The sequence below is a fragment of the Nannochloropsis gaditana genome, assembly GCF_000240725.1.
Source record: "Nannochloropsis gaditana CCMP526 unplaced genomic scaffold scaffold146, whole genome shotgun sequence".
Lineage (NCBI taxonomy): Eukaryota > Eustigmatophyceae > Eustigmatales > Monodopsidaceae > Microchloropsis > Microchloropsis gaditana.
The window spans coordinates 26,221-28,358 of record NW_005803807.1 but is presented as its reverse complement, the minus strand read 5'-3'; positions in this window follow the sequence as shown (position 1 = coordinate 28,358).

Below are 2,138 nucleotides of genomic sequence, written 5' to 3'. Positions count from 1 at the left end.
AGTCTTCTAGGTTGCCCTCCCGCCCTCCCCCTCCACTAGGTGGTTCATTTGTTCGAGTGAGCGCGCGTCCTTCAACTGGCGGAATTAATCCCCACCATTCTTAAGACGGATTATCATTCGTCGGGTGAGGCCTCCTCGCTTTTTGATCCTCCCCGAAACGATTTGAGCAGGCTTCTCTGGAGGTTGGGTGTGGCTGCCCATACACCTGATGGTCCCGCTTCCCGGGGCACTCCATCGTCTCTACCATCCACTGGCACCTGTGTCGTCGATGGTGGTTCTACCGGCAAAGCGTCATTCAGATTCGTCTTCCTCCTCTTGGGCTTGCGCGAGCCCCCGCACCCCTCCGAGGCACAAGTGGAGCCCTTCCATTGTTTTGGTGATCAGGATGAATATTTCTGCCCGGGAGGTATCCCTGTCGTATTGTCTCGGGGTCTCCTTCCGTAATTAATTCCTCCTCCACCCTGCCTGTCGTGCGAAAGACGCCGGCCGTGCTATCTACCCTCCACGTCAGGTGGGCTGACGCGAGCGCCATCTCCTCGTCCTCCCCGACTGCCTCACCAAGGAAAGCAGCCCCGATGTCCCTGTAGCGCCCGCCTATCTCCAAAGCTACCCGCGTCATGCCCCTCTCCATACCCCATCGTGGCCACAGCCCGAGGCCCTTGAGTTTTCGCCGTCAATAAGAGTCCAGGCAGTCGAGTGTCGTAGCACTCAGGTCCGCAGGGATCCACCACAGCGCCGGGTCGATCGCCAGAGCCGCCTTATCCTTTCGCATCAGGATAACTCCATTTCAAAAATATAAGTATCGAGGTCGACGCAGCTGTGGTTATGGAGTCTTGAAAAGACTATCTTTAAGGACTTTGGCTGTCTCCAAAAGAATGGAGATCGCGGGCTCCTCCTTGGCAGCGGCGACGTGGTCCTTATGACAATCACCTTCATCCATGAAGGATACGAAGTTGGCCGGTAATGACATCAGTCGTCCACCCGGTAATTGCTATTGAAGCGTGTGCGAAAATCAAATTTCCGTTTCTTGATCATCCCGATTCGGCGAGGGCGCACTGAAATAATGACCGTTACCAAACGGGTGGAATGTTGCTATTAGTACACGTTGATGAACCTGTCTGTTTCTATGGTCATCCCGAAATGCCGAGTACATTTCAAGGATAGCAGTTTCTCCTTTTGTAAAAATATACGACCATGACTTATTGCATTCGTATTGGTCGTTGACCCAGATGACCGCTCACATATTCTTAACGTACACGCACACACAGGGCACAAACGTGATTACCGTCAATGACAAACGATTGCGACATTGGCTTGAATCATTCTTGCATACAAAGCTCAATTATTGCAAAAAAAGCGGGACCTATGCTCCTCTGCAGTGTCAGATGGCAAACACGTCCCTCCGTTTCCAACGGTCTACATGCTGCAGTTTTTATCGACGCATCGCAGTATTGTCCTTTGCCACTCTCGGCCTAACACTGATTCCATTATTTATTTCCACGCGCTCAGACGTGATCTCGTACAAACTCCTAGCCTGCAATTTGATAGAGGAGGCTCCTTTAAGCAATGCCAGCGACGTCGTCAGCATCACTTCCATTATCCATAGCAGCAGTGTATCCCCTACTGACACAACAGCGCCAGCACTACCTGCAAGCCTCACCCCTATGATCATGCCCGCTTGGACGGACAACCATCGACTCTATGTGCTGGGAGGTATCTTGACACGGGACCAGATCGATGACCGTTTGTGCATGGACGTGATGGTGGCGGGTCGGCGCATGTTCCTCCAGGGTGGATCTGGCTACGGTGTGAAAGGCCTCGACGAGGATTGGTCATTGGGGAGGTCACACAACGTGGCAGATCCCGACGAGGTCGTGGCGTTGGGTGGTAAAATACTATGTCATGTCAGCGGAGAGGGGAAAGACGTGGAGGAAGAGGCCGTGCTTGTCCCGACAAGGAGCTCTCTCATCCCTCGCACAAACGGACTCGTCCATATCATTCGTTGTCCTGTGGCAGATGCATTTCCGCTGGACGCTGGAGACGTGGATGTGACTGTCCGGGTCATATTTGGCAGCAATCAAACACAGGACTCCATCAAGTATGGATGGGAATGGCCCGGAAGCAACGGCACAGACGCA